General features: G+C 46.0%; 1 long non-coding RNA gene across 1 annotated transcript; it reads right to left on the bottom strand.

Moving 5' to 3' along the window:
- Positions 1 to 9,674: 9,674 nt before the first annotated feature.
- On the bottom strand, positions 9,675 to 18,390 carry LOC141058343 (uncharacterized). The gene is made up of 3 exons (XR_012222144.1): positions 18,075 to 18,390; positions 11,703 to 11,815; positions 9,675 to 10,435 (listed from the first exon to the last, which is right to left on the bottom strand). It is a non-coding gene; the product is annotated as an uncharacterized lncRNA (long non-coding RNA).
- Between the last annotated feature and the right edge of the window lie 1,002 nt (positions 18,391 to 19,392).

Genomic DNA, 19,392 nt, shown 5'->3' with positions numbered 1-19,392 from the left:
GAAAATTCAACTCATACCTGTCAAACTATTTTATTACAAGTCAAATAGAACTAAAATAGATAAATATATGTATACATACAAATGAATGATAATGAGTTTTAGAAATCAAAACAATGAATTAAGGCACATTAAAGATTAATGACAAAAAAAAAAACATTTTGTCCCTGGCACTTCAGCTGCAAAAATAGGGATTTTTGTGTACTCACCGAAAAATCCTTTTCTCCGAGCCAATCATTTGAATCATAGAATCGTAGAGTTGGAAGGGACCTCCTGGGCCATCTGGTCCAACCCCCTGCTCAAAGCAGGATTCGCTAAATCATCCCAGTCAGATGTCTGTCCAGCCTCTGTTTGAAGACTTCCATTGAAGGAGAACTCACCACTTCTCGTGGCAGCCTGTTCCACTCATTGATCACTCTGTCAAAAAGTTTTTTCTAATATCTAATCTGTGTCTCCTCCCATTCAGTTTCATCCCATTGCTTCTAGTCTTTCCTTGTGCAAATGAGAATAAAGTTGATCCTTCTACAATGTGACAGCCCTTTAGATATTTGTAGACAGCTATTAAGTCTCCTCTCAGTCTTCTCTTTTGCAAACTAAACATTCCCAAATCCTGCAACCTTTCCTCATAAGACAGGGTTTGCAGACCGGTCACCATTCTGGTCGCTCTTTTCTGAACTTGCTCCAGTTTGTTGATGTCTTTTTTAAAATGTGGTGCCCAAAACTGGACACAATATTCCAGATGAGGTCTGACCAAAGAGGAGTAGAGGGAAATAATGACTTCACGTGATCTAGACTGTATGCTTCTGTTAATACATCCTAGAATTGCATTTGCCTTTTTTGCTGCTGCATCACACTGTTGACTCATATTCAGTCTGTGATCTATTAGTATACCCAAGTCTTTTTCACATGTGCTGTCACTTAGCCCTATTCCTCCCATTCTATATATGTTTTTTCCATTTTTATTGCCCAGATGTAGTACTTTGCATTTCTCCCTGTTAAAAACCATTCTGTTAGTTGCTGCCCACTTCTCCAGTTTATTTAAATCTTTTTGAATCCTCTCTCTCTCTTCTCTAGTATTAGCTATCCCTCCTAGCTTTGTGTCATCAGCAAATTTAATCAGTTTACCCTCAATTCCTTCATCTAAATCGTTGATAAAGATGTTGAACAATACAGGGCCCAGGACAGAGCCCTGTGGTACCCCACTTGAGACATTCTTCCAACTGGATGTGCAGCCATTTACGACCACTCTTTGGGTCCGATCACTAAGCCAGTTATGAATCCACCTAACAGTTGCCTTGTCCATTCCATACTTAATCATTTTTTCAATAAGGATTGTATGAGAGACTTTGTCAAATGCTTTGCTGAAGTCAAGATATACTATATCTACAGCATTTCCTTGATCCACCCAATCAGTGATACCGTCATAGAAGGAAATTAAGTTAGTCTGACATGACTTATTAGTTACAAACCCATGCTGACTCTGTTTAATCACTTCATTCTTATCCAGGTATTGACATACATGTTGTTTAATAATTTGTTCAAAGATCTTTCCTGGTATAGAAGTCAGACTCACCGGCCTATAGTTACCTGGGTCCACCTTCTTCCCCTTTTTTGAAGATAGGAACAACATTTGCTCTTCTCCAGTCTTCTGGCACTTCTCCTGTTCTCCAAGAATTTTCAAAGATTATAGAGAGGGGTTCAAAAATTTCTTCTGCTATCTCCTTCAGTACTCTGGGGTGTAATTCATCTGGACCTGGAGACTTGAATTCATTTAGGCTAGCTAAGTGTTTCCTCACTATCTTTCTGTTTATAGATATCCTGGATTCTTCTATTCCCTTAATAGGACAGTGAATAACAGTTGATGTTACATTTCCTTTCTGAGAGAAAACAGATGCAAAATAGGAATTTAAAAGTTCAGCCTTCTCAACATCCTGTCTTACCATTTCATCATTTTCATCCTGTAAAAATCCTATAGCATCTTTGACTTTTCTTTTACTTTTGACATATCCCCAAAATCCTTTATTATTGCTTTTGACATCTCTTGCAAGCCTCAATTCATTTTCAGCTTTAGATAATCTGATTTGTGCCCTGCAGGTTCTGCAGACAGCATTATATTCTTCTTTAGATATGCCTCCCTCTTTCCATTTTATAAACATTTTTTTTCTTCCTTTTTAGCATGTGCTTAAGTTCTGTGTTCATCCATCCTGGTTTCCTTAACTGCTTCCTATTCTTCCCTCTTTTCGGAATTGTTAACAACTGTGCTTTGAGAATTTCATTTTTCAAGATTTCCCATCCTTCCTGGACATTTTTGTCTTTAAGGATATCCAGCCATTGGATCCCTCCAATTCTCTTTCTGAATCCCTTAAAATCTGCCTTTCTGAAATCTAACCTTGATGTCTGAGTCTTCACAGGTCTTCCGCCTCTAGTTATCCAAAATTCTAAAATAGCATGGTCGCTACCTCCTAGGGTCCCAGCCACTTTTACCTCCTCAACCATTTCCTCCCTGTTTATAAGGATTAGATCCAAGGTAGCAGTTCCCCTTGTTTTCTCCCTTACCTTTTGGAAGATAAAGTTGTCAGCAAGAGAGGATAAGAATTTCTTTGACCTGTTAGTTTTGCCTGAGAGAGATTCCCAACAAATGTCTGGATAGTTGAAATCTCCCATGACAACTATGTCATATTTTTTGGAGAACTTGGCCATTTGATGCATAAAGAGTTCATCCATAGCTTCAGCTTGCACAGGCGGCCTGTAGTAAATGCCTACAATGGTGTCCTTTCCATTGTTCTGTCCTTGTATTCTTACCCAAACAGTTTCCACAGAACTCCCAGTCTCTGAAGCTTCAATCTCTGTGCAGATATACACGTTTCTAACATACAATGCGACACCCCCTCCTCGTTTATCAAGTCTGTTTCTTGCAAATAAGTTGTATCCTTCTAGTCTTGTATTCCAATCATGTGTATTGTCCCACCAAGTTTCAGTGATTCCAATGACATCATATTTCTTTTCCTGTGTTAGTAGTTCCAATTCTCCTTGTTTGTTGCCCATGCTTTGTGCATTAGTATAGAAACATTTTAGTTTGTGATTGGTTTCTCTTTCTCCAATATTTTTATTAATTAGATTATTTCCTCTTTGTTCTTCCTTTCCACTTCTAATAGCAGAGTTCTCAATAGCATTTGTCAGGTGTATGGCTTTTTCTGGTCTTTTGCTTCCCTTCCCATGTTGTTCTAGTTTAAAGCTCTCCTTACAAGTGTAGCAAGGCGACTTCCAAATACATGTTTTCCAGTCTTCGTAAGGTGCACCCCATCTCTAGCAAGTAGTCCATCGTATAAGTAGTTCACTCCGTGATCCAGAAATCCAAATCGTTGCTGACGGCACCATCGACGTAGCCAGTTATTCACCTGCAGAATCTTATTCCACCTCCTTGTTCCATGGCCATCCACTGGGAGGATGGAAGAGAAGACCACCTGCGCTCCCAGTTCTTTCACTTTCTTGCCTAAGTCTTCAAAGTCTCTGCAGATGGTTTCCAGGTCGTTTCTTGCAGTGTCATTTGTCCCCACATGTAGTAGCAGGAATGGGTAGTCATCTGTAGGTCTGAAGAGTCCTGATATCCTGTCAGACACATCTTTAATTTTTGCACCTGGAAGACAACACATTTCTCTTGAAGTTATATCCGGTCTGCAGATAGCGGCCTCAGTTCCTCTCAACAGGGAATCCCCCATGACCACCACTCTCCGTTTCTTCTTCACAACATTTTTCTTTCTCCATCCAGGAGGACTCTGAAGGCGTACAAGGTTGCTGCTTGTTGGCAAAGTCTTATCCTGATGTATTTCTTCATTGTTTTCCTGCGTGAGAGCCTGGTACTGGTTTCTGAGCGGTATGGGTGCTGACTGCCTCCTGATCCTCCTGCTTCTCTGGGTCACATGTCTCCATTCCTCTGTTTCTTCAGGTGCACTTCGAATTTCTTCTCTTTCTGTAACATGAAGAGATAATTCTGCTCTGTCCAAGAACTCTTCACCTTCCTTAATGATCTTCAACGTAGCTAACCTCTCTTCGAGATTTTGCAACTTTTCCTCCAACAGGGACACAAGCTTGCATTTGTGGCATGTGAAGTTTGGCTTTTCCACTGGTAAGTCTGTGAACATGTAGCAAGAAATGCAGCTCACCAAATGGCTCCTGGCCTCTTCCATCTTGAGATTTCTTAAAAACGATGAAAGATGAGGGGGACACAGACAGTATGGTGGTATGCTGCTTGCCACTAGGCGGACACTAAGTAAACCAGAAAAAAAGTTAGCTCCTCCCCTGCAGTATACACCCTCTCGCTGGATGAGATTTCTCCAGTTCAGTGAAAAAAGCAGTAGGAGCATAAACAGTGAACAATAACCATAACTATGTCAAAACCTAAGAATGCTACAGTAAGCCAATAGGCTAAACAGGGTGGGTGCTGTGTCCCAAATGATTGGCTCAGAGAAATGGATTTTACGGTGAGTACACAAAAATCCCTATTTCTCCTACGCCTCATTGGGGGACACAGACAGTGGGACGTCCTAAAGCAGTCCCTGGGTGGGGAGCATACATCTGCTAATACCCCATGTACCACTGAGTCAACACTGTGGTACTGCCGATTGCAGGACGCGTCTGCAGAGGCCTGAGAATAAATTTGGTAATGTTTTGTAAACGTATGCAGACTGGACCAAGTCGCAGCCTTGCAGACCTGTTCTGCCGAGGCCTGGAGCCGAATGGCCCAAGAGGCGCCCACGGAGCGGGTAGAGTTTACCTAAATCCCTGCTGGGACAGGCGCGTTCCTGACACTGTAGGATTCCTGAATCGCCAAGCGAATCCACCTGGCTAGCATTGCTTTTGAAGCGGCTAGACCCTTCCTATGCGCCCTCTGGAAGTATGAACAGGGCATCTGACTTGCGGAATGGAGCTGTCCGGGAGATGTACCGTCTCAGAGCCATCACCACATCCAGGGTGTGGAGGGCCTTCTCAATGCGATGGACTGCTGACGGACAAAAGGAAGGCAAAACAATTTCCTCATTGAGATGGAAAGAGGGGACGACTTTGGGCAGGAAGAATGGGGACATCATAAGAACTGCCTTGTCCTGATGAAAATTCAGGAACAGAGGACGGCAGGACAGGGCCGCCAATTCCGAAACTTGTCTAATTGACGTAATTGCCACTAGAAAGACCACCTTCCAAGAGAGAACGGTCAGTGGCACGTCCTGCAGTGGTTCTAAAGGAGCCTCCTGTAAGAACCAGGTTAAGGTCCCATGATTCTAATGGCCTTCTATAAGGAGGCCCCACATGGGAAACTCCCTGAATGAACATCTTGACCTAAAGTTTGGTGGCAATTTTGCGTTGGAATAGCACTGACAAGGTCGAAATTTGGCCCTTGAGCGAGCTAAGCGCGAGGCCTGACTTTAATACGGATTGAAGGAATTCCAATATGGCCGGAATGGAAAACACCAGAGGGGATCGACCATGATCCTTGCACCACGGTTTTCCAGGTGAGGTGATAGATGCACATGGACACAGGCTTCCTAGCACTAATCATGGTGGAAATCACGTCGTGAGAGAACCCAGCCTGTGCTAAAATCCAGGATTCAACGGCCATGCCGTCAAAGACAGGGCCCCGTAGTCCTGGTGGTAAATCAAGCCCTGTGAGAGTAGATCTATGCGATCTGGAAGTCGCCAGGGGACGTCGGTGACTAGTTGTATTAGTTCTGTGTACAATGCTCGGCGCGGCCAATCTGGCGCCACTGGGATCACTGGTACTCCCTCCATTCTGATCTTGTTGATGACCCTCGGAAGCAAGGGAAGAGGGGGGAAAGATGTACGGGAGCCGGAACCGGTGCCACGGCAGAACTAGGGCATCCGCTCCGATGGTGCATGGATCACACGATCGGGCAATGAATCGAAGAACCTGTTTAGTCTTGAGGCCATGAGATCCACATCTGGAGTCCCCCAACAATGACAAATCTTCTCAAAGACTTCCGGATGAAGAGACCACTCTCCCGAGGCAAGGCCTTGGTGTCTGAGAAAATCTGCTGCCCAGTTCTTTACGCCCGGGATGTGGATTGCTGAGATGGGCGAATGGTTGATCTCGGCCCAATGGAGAATGTGACTCACTTCGTGCATGGCCATCCTGCTCAGAGTACCTCCCTGGCGGTTGATATACGCTACAGTCATGGCGTTGTCGGATTGGATCCTGATGGGTGACCTGCGAGGAGATGGTGGAAACTCCGTAGAGCTAATCTGATTGCTTGTATCTCCAAAATGTTGATGGGGAGACGTGACTCTTGAGTTGACCAACGACCCTGTGCTGTGTGGTGACGAAAGACCGCACTCCATTCCTAGAAGACTTACGTCGGTACTTACTACCAACCATCTTACTGGGAGAAAAGACCTCCCTTGATTCAGGGAGGACTTCAGTGTCCACCACTTGAGGGCTTATGTGACCCGCAGGGACAGAAAGAAGGAACCGACGGTCCAGGGAGAACGGGTCCTTGTCCCAAGCTAACAGAAACGCATGTTGTAAGGGATGGAGATGGAACTGTGCGAATGGAACTGCTTCAATCGCTGCCACCATCTTTCATGGTGAAACGAATGGTGTGAGAAGTCGGTCGGGAAAGAGTCCGCACTGCCTTTTGTAAGGCTTGGGTCTTTTCTGGAGGGAGAATGACCAACCTGCGGGAAGTGTTCAAGATCATTCCTAAAAAGGAAATCTGTTGAGCCGGTTTTGGGAAAGACTTTTCGAAGTTTATCTGCCATCCCAGGCGAGAAAGTGTATTTACTGTTATATCCATGGATTCCTTGCAGGCTGGAAGGGACGGACCCTTGATGAGCAGGTCGTCCAGGTATGGTAACACCACCACTCCCCGAGAGTGGAGAATGGCCATGACAGCCGCCATGACCTTGGTAAAGACCCTGGAGGCGGTGGCGAGTCCGAAGGGCAAGGCAACGAACTGGAAGTGTACCTCGTGAATTACAAAATGCAGGAAATGCTGGTGGGACGGGCAGATCGGAATGTGAAGGTAAGCGTCCTTGATGTCGATGGATGCTAGGAACTCTCCTTTTTCCATGGAAGCGACAACTGATCAGAGAGATTCCATTCGGAATCTCCGTACCTTGACAAACTGATTTAACAGTTTGAGATCCAGAATGGGCCACATCGTCCCGTCCTTCTTTGGAACCACAAAAATGTTTGAATAAAAACCCTTGAACCTTTCGTGCTGAGGGACCGGAGTGATGATTCCGTTCCTTTGCAGAGCCTGAACAGCCCGAAGGAAGGCTCTTGTCTTTTTCTTGTGGGGGGGGGGGGGGGGGAGAAGAAAATTCTATCTTGTATCCGGAGGCCACCAGCTCCCTAACCCGCTTGTTGTTGACGACATGCGAGCCAGGTGTGACTGAAGGAAAGTAGACGACCGCCTACTTTGTGGGTGTCCGCCGGATACCGCAACAAGTCATTGCGTAGAAGATCTATGAGATCTGGCTCCCCTAGATCCAGATGCCCTAGGCCTGGGCTTCCAAGAGCAGTTAGATCTGGGATCCTCTGTCTCCGCGTGGGGACCGACCTGAACCGGAAGAGAAGGTAGAAGAGGACCAACTGGAGTTGTTGCGAAGAGATCGAAAACGCGTCGGCTATTGGTTCCGAAACGGCCGAACAGCCTTTTGTTGAGGAAGGAATTTACTTTTTCCCCCCCGTAGTATCAGAAATGAGCTGGTCCAGTTTCTCTCCAAAAAGACGACCGATTTGATAGGGCAGAGAAGTCAACAATCTTTTAGATGTGGCATCTGCCCGGCAGTTTGAGCAGCGCAATTGGCGGCATCTAAAGAAGCATCCACTACAAAGTCTGCTGCGTGAATTATCTGCCTGGTGACACTGGTTGCCTCCGGGTGGAAGATTGGTGCCCTGGAAGGTTGTAATTAAGACTTATGCCCAAGCGGCCATTGCCTTAGTGACCCAAGTCGCCGCAAAAGATGGAAAAAGCACCACTCCTGAAGGTTCAAAAACTGAGCGGGCAAGGTAGTCAATTTGACGATCGGAGGGGTTTCTGACTGAGGAGCCCTCAGAAATGGATAGGAGCGTCCACCGAAGGGGACTGTAACCAATCCTTCATTAGGTCTGGAACAAAAGGGTATTTAGCCTCAGTAGACTTTTGCCCTGTGAACCGCTTATGTGGCCGATCCCTATGTTTCTGGACAATGTCCTTAAACTCCGGATGGCTGGTAAATAACCTGCATACACGTTTGGTTCTCTTAAATGAGATAGCGTGTGCTGGAGCGGGAATATTTTCCTCATCCAACTCCAGAATTCTGTTGACTGATTCTATAAGAGAATCAAGCGACTCTTGGTCATTTGGGGGATTCTGAGGGACTGACGTGTCAGATTCGAATTCAGAGTCGTGCTCACTGCGAACATAAGGAGAGGGAGAGCGAGAGACAGAATTCGCCGATGCTGAAGCGGGAGCGTAACTAGGGGACGTGTCATGGGTCCGCTTTCTAGAGACCTGACCATCCCTTGAACGAGTACGGCCCCTGCTGGTGGACAGTTCCCGGCCGTCGCCAGAGCCCTCCTCGGGAGGTAAAGATGCTTTCTGACTTAAAGAGGTCTCCCGGAGTGAGTCTGTAGCCTGGGTCAGTGACTCCACCGACTGTGACAGGGACGCAGCCCACTCAGGGGGATTAAACGCAGGAAGTCCGTCAGCAGCGGCAAGGGACGTTTGAGCGCAGGCCGGGTCACAGCCCATGCATAACGAATTAGTCTGGGCACTGGGCAAGGCATTCTTGCAAGTGGTACACAAGGCAAAAAACGCGGTGTGCTTCTTAGCAGCCCGTTTAGCCTCCTTAGATTGAGACATAGCGCTCCTGAAAGGGTTAAAAGCAGAGTCTGGTCTGCAGCTGCAGGGAATGTGCCAGGAAGGGGTTAAGCTTTGCTGAGGGCAGATGCAGCTTACCCCAGTCCTATGCTGCATCCCCGGCAGGAATAGCGGTGGCCCTGTGGTGTCACCCAATATCCGGCAGAGTGCGCGCCTCACAGTCCGAGTCCAGAGAAGGCTGAAGTAAATGACATGGCCCCCGAGACTAAGATAGCGCGTCTCGTAAGGGACGAGAGGCGCCAAGGAGGGGGGACGGCGGCGCTAGCATGAGTGGCGCTATTCAAATTGCGGCCTAGTAGTAGGCCGGAAAAGCAGGGGACTAAATTTTTGGCCTACGAGAGCGGGGGGGGGGGGTCTTCGCCTGTGCACCTCCGCTGAGACAAAGTCAGCACCTCTCCCGGGAGACAGGACCCGACCCCATACCTCTAACTCCAGTGCTCAGGCCGGCCACACTGTCCGGGGGCCATCCATGCAGGTCTTCTCATCCTCCTGGGCTGATGTAGCAGAGCTGGAGGAGTTCTTAAAGGGGTATGCTCAATCGACCCTCCCTATGGGCAGGGGGATGGAGAGCTATGGGGTTGATTCAGGGAATTCGGAAGCGCTGTTCCAGTCTTTTCCATTGCATTCCATGCTTCGTCTGTCGCGCTCCAGAGCCCTCCTCGGGCCCTCGTACCTGTGGATTACCGGGACAGTAAAGGAACCATCGCGAGAGGAATCAGCCCTATTCATCGCAGGAAAGTATACGGGGAGGTATACTCCGCGTGCTTGCCTGTTGTTGGTTCGGGGGAGAGCGGGGCGTAGAAAGGAACAGTCGCCCCCTTCAATCCGTTAATTAAAAAATAAAAATTTACAGAAAAATCAAAAAGGAAAATAAAAATGGTGGGGTCTGAAGTCAGATCCAAGTGCCTCCTACAAACACTAAGCAAGAACTGGAGAGATCTCATCCAGTGAGAGGGTGTATACTGCACGGGAGGAGTTAACTTTTTTCTGGTTTACTTAGTGTGCTCCTAGTAGCAAGCAGCATAACACCCACTGTCTGTGTCCCCCAATGAGACGTAGGAGAAATTGTATTGCGTTACTTAACACAAAATTCATTTCTCATTGAATACACTATAGGACACGAGCGTGGGTAAAGGGAAGGGTATCTAGGTGGGCCCTGTGCCATAGATAATTCGTCCTAGGATGACCCAAAAAACAAAAAATAACATAAAACAAAGCCCCGAAAAAAAGACATAGAGAAGCATCAAAGTATAGACAGTATGTAAGGCAAATATGGTAAAGGTGAGAACTAAATATTGGATAAAGGAAATCAAAAGGTGGTAGACCCCCACAGGACCAACCCTAGCAAGCCGTCGGAAGAGGGGAGGGTAATTTCAGAGATCTTAGACTCATCTATAGGACATCGGAGGGGCTCTGGGTCACACCTATTTTGGCAGAACATGGATGGTGGAGGCACCAGCACTCCACTTGGTGGAGAGATGACAAATGATGAATTGGCATCCAAAGAGGTCACTACTGTGGAGGGCACGGTGAAAGAAGATGGAGGAAACCCACAACACCTAGAAGAAAACAAAGACATTTATGTAAGAAAAATCCTGCCTAAGTTGTACAAAAAGACATGGCCACCCCTCCCAATATTCACACCGTGATCTAATGCCCATCAGCTAAAATGTACAGCCTGAACATGAGGTTATTACTTTACATTCTGATCAGACTGTATGAAGCCCACTACCACGTCACAGCCACCAAAACAGGGGGGCCCTAGCCTTAAAGATGCAGCGCCGGGGGGAAACCCTTGGTTACAGCGGCAGCGCACCCGGCAGGGCGTGCGGCAGTGCACTTCCCTAGGCAGACCCCGAGCACGCAGTCCCATGCAACCTACACCCACTTCCCCAGGCAGACTCACACCATGCAATCCCATGCAAGCAACATCACCCCCTTCTCCCCAGGTAGACCCCCCCTTTAGCATGCACACGCAGCCCCATGCAAGCATCACCCCCTTCTCCACAGGCAGTCCCCCCTCCAGCATGCACACGCAGCCCCATGCAAGCAACATCACCCCCTTCTCCCCAGGCAGACCCCCCTCCAGCATGCACATGCAGCCTCATGCAAGCATCACCCCCTTCTCCACAGGCAGTCCCCCCTCCAGCATGCACATGCAGCCCCATGCAAGCATCACCCCCTTCTCCACAGGCAGTCCCCCCTCCAGCATGCACATGCAGCCCCATGCAAGCATCACCCCCTTCTCCCAGGCAGACCCCCTCCAGAATGCAGCCCCATGTAAGCATCATCACTCACTTCTCCCCAGGCAGACCCCCCAGCATGCACATGCAGCCCCATGCAAGCAACATCACCCCCTTCTGCCAAGGCAGACTCCCCTCCAGCATGCACATGCAGCTCCATGCAAGCAGCATCACCCCCTTCTCTCAGGCAGACCCCCTCCAGCATGCTGCCCCATGCAAGCATCATCACCCTGTTCTCCCCAGGCAGCCCGCCCTCCAGCATGCACATGCAGCCCCATGCAAGCAACATCACTCCCTTCTCCCTAGCCAGAACCCCCTCCAGCATGCATAAGCAGCCCCATGCAAGCAACATCACCCCCATCTCCCCAGGCAGACCCCCCTCCAGCATGCCCATGCAGCTCCATGCAAGCAACATCTCCCCTTCTCCCCAGGCAGACTCCCAGCTCCTGCATGAACATCCACTTACCTGATCTGTAACCCCAAAACACTCCAAATCCCGCTATGACATGTGCCCTATGGAGAATAACCCCCCAAAACACTCCAAATCTGCACAAAAAGCTCCCATTCCCGCCATGACACCCACAGCTTTCTCTCTGCTCTTGCTCTGCTCTATGGAGGAAGAGGCACCGCCCTTTCTGGTCACATGGGCATGACGTCAGCAGAGGTCCTTCAGCAGACTTGGAATTAGGGTTGAGCCTATAATAATAATATAATAATAACTTTTATTTCTATAGCGCCGTCATATTCCGCAGCACTTTACATTTCAGAGGGGATTTGTACAGACAATAGACATTACAGCATAACAATAATCACATAGATTATAACAAATACCAAGAGGAATGAGGGCCCTGCTCGCAAGCTTACAGTCTATGAGGAAAGAGGTAGACACGAAAGGTGGGTGGTAACAGTTACCCTGATTGTATGGACCAGCCATAATGCTAAGTGTGTAACAGTACAGACACAGAGGGCTAATGGATGCATAAAGCATGTGGGAACATGATGCGGGGAATCTGGTTATGGTAAAACTTTTGGCTCTGCCACACAGGGATAGATTAGGTTAATGTGTTGAGGCGGTAGGCCAGTCTGAATGAATGCATTTTCAGGGCACGCTTAAAATTGTGGGGATTGGAGACTAATTGTATTGACCTGGGAAGTGCATTCCAAAGAATTGGTGCGGCACGAGTAAAGTCATGGAGACGGGAGTGGGAGGTTCTGATTATTGAGGATGCTAACCTCAGGTCATCAGCAGAACGGAGGGCGCGGGTAGGGTGGTATACTGAAACAAGGGAGGAGATGTAGGGTGGTGCTGAGCCATGGAGGGCTTTGTGAGTGAGGGTAATAAGTTTATACTGAATTCTGGAGTGGATGGGTAGCCAGTGTAATGACTGGCACAAGGTAGAGGCATCGGTGTAACGATTGGCGAGGAATATGATCCTGGCTGCAGCATTCAAGACAGATTGGAGAGGGGAGAGTTTGGTAAGAGGGAGACCGATTAGAAGAGAGTTACAATAGTCGAGACGAGAATGAATAAGAGAAACAGTAAGAGTTTTTGCAGAGTCAAAAGTAAGAAAAGGTCGAATTCTAGAAATGTTTTTGAGGTGCAGATGACAAGAGCGAGCCAGTGATCGAATGTGGGGGGCAAAGGAAAGCTCGGAATCAAGTATGACCCCAAGACAGCGGGCATGTTGCTGGGGAGTAATAGTGGAACCACACACGGAAATGGCAATGTCGGGTATAGGTACATTAGTAGAGGGAGGAAACACCAGGAGTTCAGTCTTTGACAGGTTCAGTTTCAGATATAGTGAGGACATGATATTAGACACAGCGTTTAGACAATCGCCAGTGTTTTCTAGAAAGGCTGGCGTGATGTCAGGAGAAGAAGCGTATAATTGGGTGTCATCAGCATAGAGATGGTACTGGAAACCAAATCTACTGATTGTTTGACCAATAGGGGCAGTGTACAAGGAGAAGAGGAGGGGGCCTAGAACCGATCCTTGAGGAACCCCAACAGTAAGGGGAAGGTGAGAGGAGGAGGAACCGGCAAAAGAAACAGTAAAGGAGCGGTCGGAGAGATAGGAGGAGAACCAGGAGAGAACGGTGTCCTTGAGGCCAATGGAATGGAGCATAGTGAGGAGGAGCTGATGATCCACAGTGTCGAATGCTGCAGAGAGATCCAAGAGAATTAGCATGGAGTAATGACCATTTGATTTAGCTGTTAGCAGATCATTAGAGACTTTAGTGAGGGCAGTTTCAGTGGAGTGTAAAGAGCGGAAACCGGATTGGAGAGGGTCGAGAACAGAGTTTTCTGAGAGATAGCGGATAAGACGGGAGTGGACCAGGCGTTCCAGGAGTTTAGAGATGAAGGGAAGATTAGAGACAGGTCTATAGTTAGTGGCACAGTTTTGGTCTAGGGATGTTTTTTTAAGTAGTGGATGTATGATGGCATGCTTAAATGAGGAGGGAAAAATACCAGAATAGAGAGAGAGGTTAAATATTTTAGTTAGGTGAGGGGTGACAGCAGGGGAAAGGGACTGGAGGAGCTGTGACGGAAATGGGTCACTGGTGCAAGTAGTTGGGCGAGAAGATGCAAGGAGCCTGCTTACTTCTTCTTCTGTGACTGGTTCAAAATCAGAGAGTGAGTTAGATGCAGTGGGGGAGGGAGGACAGTGCATGGTATGAGGTGATTGGGAGATAATTTCCTGTCGGATCTGGTCAATTTTTTCTTTGAAGTAATTGGCCAGATCGTCAGCTCGGAGCTCCGTGGTTGGGGCCTGTACTCTTGGGTTGAGTAGAGAATGAAAAGTGTCAAAGAGACGTTTCGGGTTATTGGACAGTAAGGTGATGAGGGTGTTGAAATAGGTTTGTTTGTAGAGGTGAAGGGCAGTGTTGTATGTTCTAAGCATAAACTTAAAATGGATGAAATCTTCGGGTAGATTGGATTTTCTCCACAGACGTTCGGCGCACCTGGAGCACCGCTGCAGGAAACGTGTTTGCACCGTGTGCCAGGGTTGTCGCCGTCTGCGTTGTGGTGTTCTATTTATAGGGGGTGCAAATTCATCCAGGGCAGTTTGAAGTGTTTCATTGTAATTCTTCAGTGCAGAATCAGGACATGAGAGGGAGGAGATAGGGGCCAATGAAGACTGCAAGTTCTTCATAAGTTTCTGGGTGTTAATGGCCTGTATGTTTCTATAAGTCTGGACAGTGGGGGTGACCTGAGCGGCCTGGCAGTTCTTGATAGAGAATGAAAGAAGATTGTGGTCAGAGAGCCGGAGAGGGGAGTTTGCAAAATCATCCACTGCACAAAGCCGAGAGAAGACCAAGTCGAGGGAGTTTCCGTCTTCATGCGTTGGAGAATTAGTAAGCTGCGAAAGGCCAAATGAGGAGGTTAGAGATAAAAGGTGAGTAGCAGATGGGGAGAGGGGAAGAGCAATGGGGATGTTGAAATCTCCCATGATGAGGGTAGGGATGTCACAGGAGAGAAAATGTGGAAGCCAAGTGGCAAAATGATCCAGGAACTGATGGAAGGGGCCGGGAGGACGATACACCACCGCCACTCGCATGGAGAAGGGGGTGTAGAGTCTGACGGCATGGACCTCAAAAGAAGGGAAGACAAGTGAGGGTACTTGAGGGATAACCTGAAAGGTACATTTTGGTGATAGGAGCAGACCAACGCCTCCACCAGCTCTATTGTCTGATCTTGGGGTATGAGAGAAGTGAAGCCCCCCCGTATGAAAGAGCAGCAGCAGCGGTCGTGTCTGACTGCTGGATCCAGGTTTCAGTAAGAGCCAGGAGGTTAAGAGAATTAGAAAGGAAAAAGTCATGGATGAAGGAGAGTTTGTTACACACTGAGCGAGAATTCCAAAGTGCACAATTAAGAGAGACAGATGGCATGCAGGGAATATTAATAAGATTAGAGGGGTTTCTGAGTGTAGCAGCTGGGGGGTTTGACTTTCTATAACATGGGGGACCAGGGTTGGGAGCAATGTCTCCTGCGACTAGGAGGAGGATAGAAAGAGTGAGCAGATGGTTAAGTGATTTGTGAGAGCGTCTCTGATGTTGAATGGTGGGACTGACTGGATCTGTGCAGTTTAACAACGTCTACAGCCTAGACTGTATGTGCTCCTTCAAGGTATAAATTATTAAAGCCAGCCGAAAATATGGCCTCCTTCCAGGTCCTAACTGCAGCCCATACAGTCTAGCCGGCTCACTACTGAAGATGCTAGACTGTATGGGCTCCTTCCAGGTATAGTTTCTTGAAGATAGCAGACAGGAGTATGTACATCCTATATCTACAATAATATATACCTGACAGGAGCCCATACAGTCTAGCATCTTCAGTAGTGAGCCGGCTAGACTGTATGGGCTGCAGTTAGGACCTGGAAGGAGGCCATATTTTCTGCTGGCTTTAATCATTTATACCTTGAAGGAGCACATACATTCTAGTGTCATGTACGGGCTCCTGTCAGGTATATATTATTGTAGATATAGACTGTACGGGTTCCTGTCAGGTATATATTATTGTAGATATAGACTGTACGGGCTCCTGTCAGGTATAGATTATTGTAGATACAGACTGTACGGCTCCTGTCAGGTATATATTATTGTAGATACAGACTGTACGGCTCCTGTCAGGTATATATTATTGTAGATATAGACTGTACGGCTCCTGTCAGGTATATATTATTGTAGATATAGACTGTACGGACTCCTGTCAGGTATATATTATTGTAGATACAGACTGTATGGGCCGCTGTCAGGTATATATTATTGTAGATACAGACTGTATGGGCCGCTGTCAGGTATATATTATTGTAGATACAGACTGTATGGCTCCTGTTAGGTATATATTATTGTAGATACAGACTGTATGGGCCGCTGTCAGGTATATATTATTGTAGATATAGACTGTACGGGCTCCTGTCAGGTATATATTATTGTAGATACAGACTGTATGGGCTCCTGTCAGGTATATATTATTGTAGATACAGACTGTATGGGCCGCTGTCAGGTATATATTATTGTAGATACAGACTGTATGGCTCCTGTTAGGTATATATTATTGTAGATACAGACTGTATGGGCCGCTGTCAGGTATATATTATTGTAGATATAGACTGTACGGGCTCCTGTCAGGTATATATTATTGTAGATACAGACTGTATGGGCTCCTGTCTGGTATATATTATTGTAGATACAGACTGTATGGGCCGCTGTCAGGCATATATTATTGTAGATATAGACTGTACGGGCTCCTGTCAGGTATATATTATTGTAGATACAGACTGTATGGGCTCCTGTCAGGTATATATTATTGTAGATACAGACTGTATGGGCCGCTGTCAGGCATATATTATTGTAGATACAGACTGTACGGGCTCCTGTCAGGTATATATTATTGTAGATACAGACTTTATGGGCCGCTGTCAGGTATATATTATTGTAGATACAGACTGTATGGGCCGCTGTCAGGTATATATTATTGTAGATACAGACTGTATGGGCCGCTGTCAGGTATATATTATTGTAGATACAGAATGTATGGGCCGCTGTCAGGTATATATTATTGTAGATATAGACTGTATGGGCTCCTGTCAGGTATATATTATTGTAGATACAGACTTTATGGGCTCCTGTCAGGTATATATTATTGTAGATACAGACTGTATGGGCTCCTGTCAGGTATATATTATTGTAGATACAGACTGTATGGGCCGCTGTCAGGTATATATTATTGTAGATACAGAATGTATGGGCCGCTGTCAGGTATATATTATTGTAGATACAGAATGTATGGGCTCCTGTCAGGTATATATTATTGTAGATATAGACTGTATGGGCTCCTGTCAGGTATATATTATTGTAGATATAGACTGTATGGGCTCCTGTCAGGTATATATTATTGTAGATACAGAATGTATGGGCCGCTGTCAGGTATATATTATTGTAGATATAGACTGTATGGGCTCCTGTCAGGTATATATTATTGTAGATATAGACTGTACGGGCCGCTGTCAGGTATATATTATTGTAGATATAGACTGTACGGACTCCTGTCAGGTATATATTATTGTAGATACAGACTGTACGGGCTCCTGTCAGGTATATATTATTGTAGATACAGACTGTATGGGCTCCTGTCAGGTATATATTATTGTAGATACAGACTGTACAGGCTCCTGTCAGGTATATATTATTGTAGATACAGACTGTACGGGCTCCTGTCAGGTATATATTACTGTAGATACAGACTGTACGGGCTCCTGTCAGGTATATATTACTGTAGATACAGACTGTACGGGCTCCTGTCAGGTATATATTATTGTAGATATAGACTGTCCGGGCTCCTGTCAGGTATATATTATTGTAGATATAGACTGTATGGGCTCCTGTCAGGTATATATTATTGTAGATATAGACTGTACATGCTCCTGTCAGGTATATATTATTGTAGATACAGACTGTACGGGCTCCTGTCAGGTATATATTATTGTAGATATAGACTGTATGGGCTCCTGTCAGGTATATATTATTGTAGATACAGACTGTACGGGCTCCTGTCAGGTATATATTATTAAAATCCAAGATCACCTCCAATTGGAGTACAGATCAACACCAGAGCATTTCAAATGGTAAAATATAATTACTTTTATTAATACAAATATCAAAACATTAAAAGACATACAAGTTTCCAAGATCAGTGCAAAAAGAGAGGGACCTGCAACTCCCATTATATGTATTTTTTTGCTGCATGGTATAGAACCTCATAGCTACTAAGCAATCAGTTGATGTATGCTCCTGGAAAGCTATACTATAAATGTCTGCTGTTTACTCAAACATGCAGAGTATAATGACTACACAGCACAAGCTCATCGGTTCAGATAAACCAAAGTTATAAAATAACATCCATGGTATACCTATGTAAACTAGTTAGCATTAGAGCTACTGAGGCCATTACCTGAATCCTGGCAGCGTTAATAGAAGTCCCCTGGGAGAAAAATCCCTCCACCCCGACATGCACGTTTCGCTCCCAGCTTCCTCGGGGGGGCGTGTCTAAGCAATGGGTGTGTTGAGTTTAAATACCAGCCTCAGCCAATCAGAAAGAATCTGTCTTCCATGCTTCAGCCAATGAATCAAACCCTTTCAAAAAGCACTATAGGGATGGTTGTATGGCGCATGTGCCGATCGCGCTCCACTCCACTTCACTAAAAGACATCCTGCCGCGGTCATAATGAACAGCCTCCTATCCCCCATCATCCAGTTGACGATGAGGGATGAACACCGTCAGTGTAACTGCCCACGGCATGCATGTCAGGAGGGTGCCGAACCGCGCATGCGCACTCCAATCCCATACTGCTCATATCATTGGCCCACATAACTAAACGGTTGAAGCGAAATTCAGTATATTAGTCATTGTAAAGCCTAAATGATCATTGTGCGTAAACATAATCACTATAATAACCTGAGCAAAGGGATTTCACAATATGAAAGTATTTGATATAAAAATATGTTGTTAAGTGTCGCGCAAATACCCACTAACTCTTCTCACAAAATTCGAAAGGACAAATATACATGCATAACACTTCAAAATGTCCATCAAAATATGCCCCATACTAAATGTGCATAATTATTACAAAGAATGTACAAAATTATCAATCACCAAACTACCGACAAAAAATGTCTGGAAATCCCAAGATACTATATTCTGAACCAAACCGTTGTGAAAAAATGATCAAAGTCCACCACATATAAAAAGCAGGAAGAAATCCTACATAGATGATTCTGTATAAATCCGTTTTCAGTATGGCTGCACACGGATGGATTCCGATATCTTGCTTGTAGATTTTTCCCAGACTCTTCTTACGTCATGGATAAAGCTCAGATAAAAGCAGGAAGAAATTCTGCGTAGATGATCCTGTATAAATGCCGTTTTTAGTATGGCTGCACTCGGATGGATTCCGATATCTTGCTTATTGGTTTTAACCCCAAACTCTTCTTTCGTCATGGATGAGGCTCATATCAAAGCAGGAAGAAATTCTGCATAGATGATCCTGTTTAAATGCCGTTTTTAGCATGGCTGCACTCGGATGGATTCCGATATCTTGCTTATTGGTTTTAACCCCAAACTCTTCCTTCGTCATGGATGAGGCTCATACCAACAAACCCAAAATAAAACAGAAAAATGTAAGTACAACAATAACAGAAACAATAAAAACTCCCAAACCCTAAAAATGATCAGGAGAAAACCCAATAATAACCTATAGAAACGCACCAAA

The sequence above is a fragment of the Dendrobates tinctorius genome, unplaced genomic scaffold (assembly GCF_039654945.1).
Source record: "Dendrobates tinctorius isolate UK_male_01 unplaced genomic scaffold, ASM3965494v1 ptg000211l, whole genome shotgun sequence".
NCBI classification, from domain to species: Eukaryota; Metazoa; Chordata; class Amphibia; order Anura; family Dendrobatidae; genus Dendrobates; species Dendrobates tinctorius.
This window is presented reverse-complemented; position numbering and strand designations above follow the sequence as displayed.